Below are 12,337 nucleotides of genomic sequence, written 5' to 3' on the forward strand. Positions count from 1 at the left end.
TTTATGCCATCACAAACAAAAATATATCAACAGATTAAAACTGCTTTTAAATTTATATTACATTAAAATTAGGAACAAAGCGCAGTGGAATTGAAACGACACGTTGTCAGTAGAACTTTCAGATTCCTACTGCGATAGCTTCGTTGAAAATATATTATGGATGGGATGCAAGTCGATAGAAACTAAACTTTTCAATGTGGAATTCAAATTGTGTTACAAAACAAGCTGTAAAACATGGAGTGTGATTAAGAAAACTTTTTCGTCTGAAAACAGTCGTCAACCAAAAACACACCGCGTGACAAGTGCCTCGGCCATCGCGAAGTTATAAGGAGTATGCAGTCAAGTGCACCAGCCACTCACGAAACTGTTTCTGTTATAGTAACTTCACGGAAACTAAATGTCGAGTACGGACGGGGAGAAATGGAATGCCCACCCACGCACGATCAACCGTTTTCGGTAGCGTCAATCACGACGAGTTCATTGGAAAAACACCCCAGAACGAAAAAGGCAACAACTATAGGCAGTGACGGCCAAACAAAAAAAAAACTCGCACTCCACTGCGTGCAGAAGTTTCTGTTTCGGTCGCTGACGCCAAACAGGAACTCCCAGCATTGATTTCTTCGATGCTTTAAAAGGAGTGACAAAATATTTTGATTCATTCGCTGTAGTGCCTGGCCATAAACACGGCGAAGATGCCTTGGTCTGGCGCACATTTTTCTACTGTGAAAATACAATTCCAACAGTAGCCAAGCCACTCAAATTACCAGTTTATTCGTAAATTTGCGGAAACGTATTACGGATCAAAGATAAAAAATTTACATTTCGAATCCGGTCTGGATTTTATTACTTTAATTAAGCTCTAAAGCATGTGCCCCGACAAAGTGGTGTCCCAAAAATAGGAACCATTCACGTCAGCTATTAACAAAACGTTTCTCCACTGGTAGTAGCGACTGTAGAGTGCTTCCATCAGAGTCGATCTATAAGGTCGATCGAGCTTTGACTGCTTTAACACGAAGATCAAACAACAACGTGATTGCTCGTGGGTTAACAAGCCATTACATATAAATAAATTGATTAAATATGCATTAAGCACGGTTGTCGCCGCAAAAAGGCATTGACAATAACAATGATGATGATGAGGAGAATCAGTAACCTGTATGAATGACGCCCCGTGGTCGTAAAGTACCACCCACGATTACCTTACCGGTGACCTACGATGGTGTCGGAAAATGTGCGCAATTAAGACTAGCTTGTCTGACATTCCGAACGATTGTCACTCAGTTTAATTTCGAATAAGAGCCGAACAAATTAATTTCAAGTTGGTTTTATTGAACAAGTACTGGAGCTATGAGCACTAGCTACGCAGGGATGTTTCCCATCTGTTCATTCTCGCTTCAGTGGCACACAAGATGCTTCCAGACGTGAGAACAACAAATCTCAAATGCTTCTCCAGCATTATGACTAGTGGTCATTATTTTCTTACGATAAATGACCCACAACTAGCGCAATGTACTTCACCGAACGGGGTACTTGAATAAATTATAATTCTCACCCTATGAGTCAAACTAAGGTGCATCCATTGGTGAATCCTTCCGGCGCAATTGTGCACGTAGTCACGATATGGAAAAAAATAATCCACTCCTACACCGTTTCGAGTGGGATTACGAATCTCGGCACCCTCGGAGGGATGAAATGGAAAAAATCAGTTGAGCAGTCAGTGATTTTGAGTGATTTGAATGAGATATTTTAATTACAGCGCGCTACTTCCGTCGCCTCTGGTGTTCAAGTGCGCATTTAAGCATGTTGTAAGAAAATAAAGGCCGCTAAAGTGCTACTTTGTTCCATCGTCAGCTGGCGGCATGTCAATAAACTCTCAGTAGGAAAACCTGTCGTCGTTTATTCGATTAACACATGATACGAGGATAAGACAGGAAAAATAATCATTAAACATAAATTCAACACTCGAGGTGTGGCCTTTGCAAAACGCTCACGTACAAAATTTTGCATTTATCGTTACAACAGAAATGATGACTTGTTCCCTCTAGCAACGAAAACCATTTCCGCCTGCCCCAAACCGTAAAGCAGGGTTTGTGTAGCGAACTTTAATGGTGGTGATTGACTGGGATCGATTTAAGATATATTGATCCCACTTCCATTTTCAGGGATCCGTCGTGACTGCCCGAGCTGGATTTGCGCAACTTTCGATAAAATATGGCAGTAGACAAATGGCTATTTAAATGAGTCGATGCAATCAATTCGTAACGGTGCTCTTGAATGGAACGACAGGTAATAAACAAGGTGTCATGAAAATTCGTTACACTCAATTGAGTAATACGCTATAATGTTTCAAATATAACATAGAAATACACTTACGAATAATGACAAATCTTGCAGTATGGCTTACCTGAAAGAAGAAAAAACGATTATTTTTTTTCAAATTCGATTGCATATTTTATAAAAAATACATATTTTTTATTCGAATAAAAATTCTAGATTGAAAAAAATCATGGAAATAAATCTCCGCCAATATGAACATAACCAAAATTTCTAATTTATTCATTCAATCTTCATGTTGTCGAAGAATGAATTGTGTTATATTGACCATACATTTCAATCATTTGTTTGTTGCTGGAAAACCACAAATAATACAAGTAAACACAGGTTTTGACCTAGAGCTTAAACTGGAAAAAAAATTAAAGATTATAGCTTTTTGATCATTTCTGTGAATTTTAGTGCCCCTATCGAAGATAACTTTCGCGGAGATTTAAATGGATTCAACCATTAGCCAACGTATTAGCGACGAACCCGGCGGACCCTTACTGTGCGGCATTTCGAGGCACTTCTGCATTCACTAGGGGCTCCAAAATTTACAGGAATACTCAAAAAGCTATAATCTTTTTAGAGCAACTGCTTTTACCCTTGAAGTAACTTTTTTTTCGTTTTGGTCGACCAGTGTAACCTATAGAAAGGTGAAACTTCATTAAATAATTTCATAAATTTTCACACCCAGTCGCAAACTTAATTTTGAAATGCCTCTAAAATGGATGCTTAAAGAAAGTTCGTCACCGAGAGCTCTATGATTTATAATGTTCTATAAAAATTATATTGGATCATTGGAATTTGATTACGCTTTTAAAAGTTGAAATTGAAAAAAAGTCTTACATTTCTCCATACTGAACATTTTAAGAAAAGTTTTGGAATAATGTCATGTTTTAACAACAACAAAAATCAACTCTTTTTTGTATTGATACAAAATAAACTTTTTTTTGCATTTCCATAACTCAAATTCAAAATAACTTGAAAACATATGTTTTAAGGAATTTAATCATTCCAAATCTTAAATCCAAATTTTCAAACATCATTAGAACACAAATATTTTGAAAAATATTGAAAATAAAATACACTAAAACTAAGCCTTCAATTGAAAATGTGTCTTTTAGTTCTCCATCGTGAAATTTGTTCAGCCAAATGCGTGATCATAGAACGCTTCATAGGTTCAGAACCTCTTGTTCTCTCTCTCTCTCTCTCTCTCTCTTCCACTGACAAAGAAAACTATTTATCACAGAATAGAAATAAGAGTTTACGGAGTGTGATGACTTCGCGAGGTGTACCCAGATATTTATTGATGTCTCACGGTGACCGTTTAGCCGGAGACTGCGATTTTCTTAAAGCACGTTGTAAATCTGAGTAGATTTCGTTCGGTCGATTAATATCATAATGAATCTAACGATTACGCCTTCCCTTTTAAAGAACCGCTTTCGGTTTGCGATATTTAAAAAAACATCGGTCGCCTTCGTAATGAATTCACGTCGCGCGCAACATCGTTCGATTTCGTCACTTACCACGGTGGTACAACCCTTCCTTTCCGTCGCAGTCTTGGAGATGCAGAGGTAAACGGCTGTTGCACGTTCTTTCTTACAATCTCCTTCCTCTCCCTAACGACCATAATGACGTAGCCAGCGCTGTTATCGACCTATACAACGCGAAAGCTAATGAATTGTTGTACATTGAAGATGGTAAACTAATCCTGGTGGTTCTCTGTGTAACCTCAATAGCTAAGATCCATCACGGAAGAGAAACTACGAAATGTGCGTTCGTCAATTTCAAGCTCAAACAAGGTCTGTTGTTATGGAGGTTCGACACAACATACAAATCCATACACTGGATAGCAAAGTTTTCAAAATCAAATCTGAAATATAACATTAATTTCTCTGATATTTTTGAGCATTCGGCACAAAAAAGTGCAACGTAGATGAACGTAACTCTAGAATCCCAGTGAAAAAGTATTCGATCAGATATTCCGGTTTTTAGAAAACAGCCCAAAATTACAGAATATCACTATATATGAGTATTTACGGAACCAGAATGAAGTTCAGAGACCAGAAATTGCCTTTACATGTCATTTTGAAATCCAAGATGACGACTTCCAGTTTCTTGAAAACAACTTAAAATGACCGAATAACACCAAATATGGGGTTTTCTTGAACCAAAATTATGCTTAAAGGCCCGAAATTGCCTATCTCATTTTTAATTTTATGATAGCGACTTCCGCATTCTGGAAAACAGCACAAAACGACCGAAAACCACCAAATACGAGGATTTTCGGGGATCTGGATGATATACAGATTCATAAAAGTGACCTTGGACACCATTTAGAATTATAAGATGGCAACTTCCGGGTTCTGGGAAACAACTAAAAATGGCCGAGCACCACCCAATATCAAATTTTTTAAAACCCAAATGGTGCCTAGAGGTATTCTTACTCCTGAGAAGATGAACTACTTACAACCAGAGCCTGACAAAGTCATTTTCAATTGACAATTATCAGGTTATAGTGACGCTTTGACCCGTCGCTTTCAATTGAAAAGCTTTTGTATCATTTTCGAGCACTTCGTGAGTCACATGACACCCAGTCGAAAGCTCTTGCTGAGCAATTCTCGCTGAAACCAGGCCACTACGTGCACAAGGTCTTTCGAATTTGATAAAAATGCACATATTAGTTAGGAATAGAGAAAAAATGATTATGCCATTTTTGTTTGATTGAATTTGTTGACCCCTCGGTCACCAAGGGGTGAAATAGTTTCTAGAAAAGTGGAAATTTTAACAATTCTTGATGTTTTATTTGAGCTATATCTCTGAAAATCGTTATGGAACCTACTACAAGTAGCACTTTTCTGTAAAGAGGAATGATAGGGCTTCATTTGAAGTGATCAGAATTTTGGCCGCCATTTTGAATTTGGCCGCCATCTTGGATTATATTAGAAAAATTCGATTTTGACCCTGTTCGCAACTACCGATTTTCGATCTGAGACCAGCATTGGAAAGCTGAGAAAAAATGCTATAAGATGCAAGAAAAAAATTAGGTGAGCATCAGTGTTAACCTACCGTCTCTCAGTGTTAACATAACGTCTCTCTTTGATGGCGAACAGAGTAGTTCGTGTTATTTTGTGGTGATATTTAATCGTTATTTTACGTGTGAAATAGTGAAGTGATTCACGGTAGATATATTCTAACGTGTTTCGGTAGTGAATCTACACAAGGCTTAGTACAAGAACAGTTGCTTCAGCAGCTTGTTCGCATTAAAGTTTGTTTGAAATAAAATCCCCCCAGCGCATTAGCTGCGGTGGTGATCATTTTTTTTTGCCTATCTCTTGTTTCCCTGCATGTCTGTTGGTATAGCGTCCCGTGTTAACGTGTGTTGTGTGCGATGATTTGTTCTGGCTGTAGAACGGCAATTGTCCTATCGGATTTGCCGTTGATATGTGTGGGCTTCAACTGTGCACGTTTGTTTCACTACAAGTGCACTGGACTCACCAAGGCAACGGCAAAGATTATAACAGATAACGATAATCTTTGCTTCAAGTGTGATGAATGTTTATCAAACCAGTGTTGTGGTGGGCAGCATTTGGTTCGGACGTCAAGCGTATCGAAGAAGAGATGAAGAAATTATCTTCTCTCACTGATTCGGTCATTGCAATGCGAGACCAAATATCGGCTCAGATAAACAGCGCGTTGAGTGTCGGTGTTGAACAGTTGAGATTAAATGTTAATGCGTCTCTTGAAAAATTATTTTGTGAGCAATTTGAAAAATTGAATAACTCGGTTTTGGAAATAAATACGCGTCAGAATATAGCTGCGATGAACGATGCTCGCGCGCGGAATGGGCCGGTTCCTTCTGAATCGGACCAAATCGGCAAAAAGCGTAAAATTGAATATGATAACAACGATCAAAATGATGTTTTTGATGACGACGCAACATTTGCGGAAGTCGTTAAAAGACACAGTAAAAGTAAAAAAACGAGTACAAGTCAAATTAATAGTAATAGTAATTATAATAATGGTTTTAAACCGGCCAAACCTAAGACTCGTCCGGTTATTGTGATTAAACCTAAAAAGTCCAAACAAGCTTGCGAGGAAACTCGGAAGTTTTTTAAAAATTACTTAGATCCAAAAACACACAAAGTTAGTAATTTTAGGAACGGTAAAGATGGTTCCATTATTGTTGAATGCGCAGTTGGCGAAAATGTTGAAAATGTGAAAAATGGCATTGAAAGTAACCTGGGTGAAAATTACAGCGCTGTTGTACCCACATCGGTGCCAAGATTGAAAATAGTGGGCATGAGCGAGAATCTTTCTCCTGATGTTTTCATTGACTATCTAAAGAGTCAAAATGAAGGCATCACAATAAATAATATAAAAGTAGTGAATGTTTTTGAAAATCCACGCTTCACTTATAACAAGTATAGCGCGGTAATAAAAGTTGATTTAGAAGCGTATAATAGCTTATTAGCTGCTAAGCAAGTAAATGTAGAGTTTGATCGATGCTTAGTACTTCCCGCGATAAACGTGTTGAGATGTTTCAAATGTGGAGAATTTGGACACAAGAGCATGGATTGCAAAAATTGTGATACATGCTCTAGGTGTAGCCAAAAGCACAAGACATCTGAGTGCACGTCTACTGTATTGAAATGCGTTAATTGTTTAAAAATGAATATAGAGCGTAAAATGAACTTGGACGTCAACCATGCCGCATTCAGTTCAGAGTGCGTGATTTATGAAAGACTTTTTAATCAAAAGAAAAGCAGCTTGCGTTTCAATAAATAGCAAACAAGTTCCAAGAAGAGTGTGAATCACATTGATTTTCTGTATTTTAATATTGCAGGGTTGACAACAAACTACGTTGCATTACGTCAGGTTGTTGAAGATAAACGTCCACTTTTAGTGTTCTTATCAGAGACACATATTGTCGATATTGAAGCATTTGATCAATATAGTATTCCGGGATATAACGTTGCTGCTTGCTTATCACACTCTAGACAAACTGGCGGTGTTGCTATTTATGTCAGAGAATCGGTTCAGTTCGAGCTTTGCAGAAACGAAGCTAAGGATGGTAACTGGTTCTTGGGCATTACAGTAATTCGTGGCATGAAGTTGGGTAATTTTGGTGTTTTATATCATTCTCCTAATACCAGTGACCAGCGTTTCCTTGAAATATTGGGAAGGATTATTTATGAGTTCAGTAATAAATAGGTAAACAAAACTTCAGGATATTTATGAGTTCAGTAATAAATTGGTTAACAAAACTAAAAAAAATCGATTCGAAATTTATTGCAGGTTAAGAATCAGTATCAACAAGTTCGAAAGAGCTGTTTATTTGAAGAGTCCGTAGACACTTTTAGTAGTTCATTGAAATAATGCTTAGCTCATTTTCTGTCCCTAAGTAAATTAACATAAGTAGAATGAAACTTATTAAGACTATCTCGTATTGCACTTTTAAATCCACAGAATTACCAGTCTTAAACCGAATGAAGCCATTGTGTGTGCAGATTTTGCAGATTTTTTTAGGGTGACAATTCAAAATGAGATGCAATGTCACTATTATACATAGCAAATTGACATTATTAATCCGATCTACTACTGTGCCGAAGGGGTTTGACATCACAAAACATTGATCCTCCATTATGGACCATATTTCTATACTTGTCTATTGTTACTTCACCATATTGTTTTTTTTTAGATAAATCCCACAAAAATAAATATAACTTCACCCACAACCCGTTTATGAAAAACGATTTTAACATGTACGTAGAGATGTCCGATTACTTCTCGATTAATCGAGTTAATCGATTATTTGCAAAAATATTCGAATTATTTTTAATCGATTAACCGACTTTTTGATTATTGAATAATCCAATTGAATTGATTGATTGAATAATCCCGATTATTGTTCGATTATAGTTCAACTTTGTCCGAAAATGGGAAAATTGGTTATGCCAGCGGTGACGAAAACACAAGAGATTTCGAAACCTCTGTTCTCACTTATTTTATATTATCCATTTAGGTTGAAAATTGTAGTTGTCCACTGGCGACAATTGATTTTACTCGCATGCCGCACATTATACCTTACGTCGCAAATAGTGCGCTGTATAGCCTATCTGATGTGCTGTACAGCGCACTACTTCCCACGTAGGGGAACAACGGGCAAGACGGTCACCCTAAGGAAATCATTCATTATTCTGCTCAAAACACAACATTGCAACCAACGATATTCATAATATTCGACATTGACTAGTGCTTTTCATAAAATAATGTAAACCTTTCCTTTTTAGAGTGATTGTATATTAGTTTTCACTAAAATAAAAACAGTCTCGAAAAACCACTGTTTCACAACGTGCATATGAAACGGACCGGCTGTGCTGGTAAGACGGCCCTATGAAAGACTATAGCAAATTTCTTTTCTATACGGGACGACGCGCTGCGCAAAAAAGCACGTGTTTAAAGCTTACCGTCCGCTGCGCAGATGGAATCATTCACATCATTTACATGTAGCATATTTACAGGTTTTAACAACGTTTCTAATGATGATTTTTATTTCAAATGAGAGTTAATGACTTTCAGTCTTATCTCACGTGCTAAGAATGCTGAAAGAAAGAATATTAAATAGTGCTATCGTCGTTTACTCAGACTGCCCATTTTGCGAACACAACGACTGACCGTCTTGAGGCAAACAATTTTTTGGATCGATGTGATTTCCAAAAAAATCATATTCTCACTAAACTATCTTCACCCACATGTTTCAAATATGCTTAATTATTCCGATGTCATTGAAAACTATATTTTTCTGAAGTTTGACCGCAGCAGAAGCTTAAATTCGGCACGGCAAAAACTACAACACATTGCTTTGCTATTGAGGGTGAGCTTATTTTGATTATTTCTCAAATAATTAACTATTGTTTTAATCTACATAATATCTCAAAACTCCCAGAATGCTGTTGGTATGTAACTGGCATAAATGATTTGTGTTAATTTCAATGGTTTATATAGAAATGAACAACGGACCATCTTACCCGCCCTGTCCGTGTTGCCTGTTGTTCCCCTAAGGATATTTAAAGTCGCAGCGAAAAGTCGCGCGCAACAAAAGTCGCGATTTCGATTTAGTGCTGCGACGTTAATATTTCATTCAAAATGCGCGCACGAACGAAAACTAAACTTGTTTTTTTGAGTGTTCACAAACAAAGCTCTGGGCGTCGCGGCTACGAAGTTAAAAAAGATTTTAAGGGCTGTTCGCACCTACGCGAACTCACATAAGCGATTGTTAAAATATGTGTGAGTGCCAGAGCTAAAAAATTTCCTTCCCTCTTTTTCGCATGCAAGAACCGAACGAATTCGCGTTGACGGCGTGGCTGATATTTTGTTTGTTTTTGCATGCGAAAATGAAGAAATGAAACATTTTTGCTTTTGTCATCACGCAGAGGTGATGATGATGATGATGGTCCCGCCACATACCCCTACACAGGTTTGAGCTGGACGATTTATCTATAGATAATTAATGTGATCACATTTTAATCAGTTATACAAAAAAAACGAACTGATTTTACCTTCAGATATAAACTTCTTCGAAAACTGTATACTTGATTCATAGAGCACACAAAACTAGCACAGGGTTTCAAACACAATCAGATCCGTTCGTATAAAACATTGTCATTTACAAGCTTCAATAAACAATCAATATTATCATCAATCAATATATCAGGTAAACTCTACATCATTTTGAAAAACTTAGTGTCGTTCTATACAAGAGAAACTTTCCCGTGTGAAATACATTGTCTCTTAAACTCCGCAAGTGTTGGTGCACGTTAAACATGTCTTGGCATCGATTTGAAAAATTTATACCTTTATAAAACAATGAATTTTGTGAAGCTCTCGTTAGAAAAAAGGTGTTTTTATTTCATCCGCGTTTCTAGTGTTATATCTATGAAAATCTCTTCCTCTTTCAATTCGATCACTCAAATATTGAGGTAGCAAACCATTAATTATTTTAAAAATGAACACCATAAACAAATAAACAATTCGTTGCTTCACGGATAGCCATTGCAAAGCGTCCAACATAAAAACAGAGGAAGTTAATCAACAACAACAGGAAGCAAGTCAGGCTAACAAAGTATGTCAATTATCTCTGGCAGATTTTGAGAGCTGAACACTGAACAGTCACATCTAAAACGATTTCTTGGATTGGTGAGTATGACGAAAAATGTTGCTTTTCTTTGTATGAACATATGACACATTTAATATAATTTTAGTTAATATGATGCAAAAAATTACTAGGCAGTGTAGAGAGGAGCAACCTGAACCAGTCAACATCGAACCAAGTAATGACCTGTGGGCTGCCCACGGTACTCTTGCTAGAGACGCATTAAGATACAAAAACATCAACCATATGGTTAGATTACTCGGAGAGCTACGGCAGTATTTGCATGGCGATTTGGCACCAATAAATTCTGAACACTGAACAGTCACATCTAAAACGATTTCTTGGATTGGTGAGTATGACGAAAAATGTTGCTTTTCTTTGTATGAACATATGACACATTTCATATAATTTTAGTTAATATGATGCAAAAAATTACTAGGTAGTGTAGAGAGGAGCAACCTGAACCAGTCAACATCGAACCAAGTAATGACCTTTGGGCTGCCCACGGTACTCTCGCTAGAGAAGCATTAAGATACAAAAACATCAACCATATGGTTAGATTACTCGGAGAGCTACGGCAGTATTTGCATGGCGATTTGGCACCAATAAATTCTGACCCAATTATAGTATGGAACCGTATTCAAGGACAGATTCCAACGCTTTATGAAATACCGATGAAATACATGTCAGTTCTAGGAACATCTGTTCCTTCAGAAGTTTATTCAGCAAAACCGGTCAAACGTTTACAAAGCTGCGAAATCGGCTCCCAAGACCCCACCTAGAAATGTTCCTAATCTAACAGTCGAGAGGAGAGGATGCATGGTCTCACTGACGGCACCTACTCACGTCACAGGATGTCTAGGGCCATTCATTGTAATTCGAATGTTTAGCATTTTTGATAGGATATAGGATTCGATTACTTAGATCTAGTGTAAAGTTTTTCGTACAACAAAATCACTTGCAAACGAATGCACAATTGCAAAATTGAAGAACTAATTGAATCGGAAAAATACTTTCTCGAAGATTCATAAAGAACTAGGCAAATTGAATTAATAAATATATTAAATAATGTGATTTCAAACCGAATAGCCAAAAAGTCTCTTAAAGAAAGTTCTAATATGTTGTAAAATTGTACAATATTTTTTGCTGCAAAAAAGCAATGTTTAGGTGTTACACTATTTTACACAGAATTTGCAGTAGAGATTCGATCATAGGCTTGTTCGATGAACCAACTTCGTACATCGAAATCAAGAGGTAGGCAACGGAATATTTCTAGAGCTTTCTGCCAGATTTGTCAGTGAAATCTAGAGATCAAGTTTATTGGCAACTGACTGTTGGTCAGCACTAACATTTTATTTTTGAACTTAGAGCTCTCGCAATCAGATAATCGATTATCTCGATTATTCGAATATCTCGCGTCAGCCAATCGAGTCCAATTAGCGGACACAAGCAAAATAATCGATTAACAATTAATCGATTAGTTGAAAAAATCGGACATCACTACATGTACGTAGAGTGAAATTTCCATGACGTAATCAATACTAAACAATATTCAATGTTCTCCGAGAATTAAAATAACCCACGAAAAAGAACAAAAATAAATATTAATAAAAAAACTAATATCTAACATACTCGCGTTGCATATATATTTCTCATTAATCTCAATGCAAACAGTATGGGCGTACTAGTTGCATAATTAACTGATCACGATATATATATATATATATATATATATATATATATATATATATATATATATATATATATATATATATATATATATATATATATATATATATATATATATATATATATATATATATATATATATATATATATATATATATATATATATATATATATATA

The 12,337-nt window shown here is 36.5% G+C and overlaps 1 protein-coding gene and 1 long non-coding RNA gene across 5 annotated transcripts in view; one reads left to right on the top strand and one right to left on the bottom strand.

The window, feature by feature from the left end:
* Positions 1 to 12,337, bottom strand: part of LOC129719469 (WD repeat-containing protein 47) — a 183,239-nt gene that overhangs the window by 89,212 nt on the left and 81,690 nt on the right. The window lies entirely within an intron of this gene.
* LOC129719470 (uncharacterized) lies at positions 10,350 to 11,328 on the top strand. The gene is made up of 3 exons (XR_008727216.1): positions 10,350 to 10,515; positions 10,581 to 10,820; positions 10,886 to 11,328. It is a non-coding gene; the product is annotated as an uncharacterized LOC129719470 (long non-coding RNA).

The sequence above is a fragment of the Wyeomyia smithii genome, chromosome 2, assembly GCF_029784165.1.
Source record: "Wyeomyia smithii strain HCP4-BCI-WySm-NY-G18 chromosome 2, ASM2978416v1, whole genome shotgun sequence".
NCBI lineage: Eukaryota > Metazoa > Arthropoda > Insecta > Diptera > Culicidae > Wyeomyia > Wyeomyia smithii.